Source organism: Belonocnema kinseyi, chromosome 4, assembly GCF_010883055.1.
Source record: "Belonocnema kinseyi isolate 2016_QV_RU_SX_M_011 chromosome 4, B_treatae_v1, whole genome shotgun sequence".
Classification (NCBI taxonomy): Eukaryota; Metazoa; Arthropoda; class Insecta; order Hymenoptera; family Cynipidae; genus Belonocnema; species Belonocnema kinseyi.
This window is the reverse complement of record NC_046660.1, coordinates 39,492,452-39,493,830: the sequence shown is the minus strand read 5'-3', so window position 1 is coordinate 39,493,830 and position 1,379 is coordinate 39,492,452. Positions and strand designations below refer to the sequence as shown.

The 1,379-nt window shown below is 35.4% G+C and overlaps 1 pseudogene; it reads left to right on the top strand.

Annotated features, from left to right (window-relative positions):
• The window catches only part of LOC117170856, a 14,934-nt pseudogene that overhangs the window by 12,827 nt on the left and 728 nt on the right, over positions 1 to 1,379 (top strand).

Sequence of the window (1,379 nt, the reverse complement as noted above, 5' to 3'; positions counted from 1 at the left end):
GACATCGATTGGAATTATCGAACCCAACCAGACGAAAATTCATGTTTATTTGATAAAACATGTTCCTGGCCTCGTGGAAAAGTAATTAATGAATTTATAATAATCAAAGCTTATATGATAATGGACATATTTATTATGATATATTTTTTAGAATTTAAGAAAGAAAACATGAATTAAGGGAATTTTTTGTGTAGGTAATGGGTGGATCAAGTACATTGAACTACATGTTGTACGTTAGAGGAAATTCAGAAGATTTTAATGCTTTGGAAGAATCAGGAAATCCTGGTTGGAGTTACAAGGATGTGCTGCCTTACTTTAAAAAACCGGAAGACAACAAAGATGAGGATGTAATAAAACCCATATTTAGCCATTTCTAAATTAGGTTTCCCAGAATTCTATATTAAGTTTATCTAACTCGCAGATTATTAGAGAAAATCCGGAATTTCATCAAACTGGAGGATATCAATCTGTCGACTTAAAAATATGGACATCAATGCAAAATCACAGCTAGGGTCAACGATTTTGCAGACAACGTCATATAATGGATCTCGCGCAAGTACAAACAAAGCTTTGCTTCGTCCCATTAGAGGAAAAAGATCTAATTTGTTTATAAAGAACAGAACCTTTGTAACAAGGATTTTGATTGATCCATGCACAAAGACAGCCATAGGGGTTGAGTATACAAATACTCTTACAGGTAAATTTAGAAAGATAATGGCAAAGAAGGAAGTGATTGTGTCTTCAGGTGCTATAAATTCACCAAAATTACTGATGCTTTCTGGAATAGGCCCAGCTGACGAGCTTCAGAAACGTGGTATTGTCGTTATACAAAACTTATCTGTAGGTCGTAATCTTCATGATCACATAAGTTTCACGGTAATACCTTGTCAGTTAATTGACAGAAAGATTCCTAATTGTTCAAAACAACTACACGATTTTTATTTTTATCTTTCAACAAATAGGGGTCCTTTTTGTAACACTGGTCTGCTAACTTTGACTGCATTTCTTAGAACGGAGTATGAGAAAATTGCAAGCGCTCGAGACATATAATTTTTGTTTGCCGGTAGCGGTGATAATCCTATTTACTACGATAAAATTACTATCTTTCCGATTCTACTGACACCGAAAAGTAGAGGATCCATCACACTGAACGACACGTACCCCACCTACGGTGCACCTATAATCCAAGCAAAATATTTTTCCGAGGATATAGACATGAAATGCTTGCTTCTGGGTGTCCGGAGTGCCCTTAAACTATTCAACACCACGACATTCAAAGAAAATAACTTTCAGTTCGACGAAACACCTTTGCCTCCTTGTGCTGAAATTAAATTCAACAGTGATGAATATTGGATCTGTGTTATGAAACAATACACTCA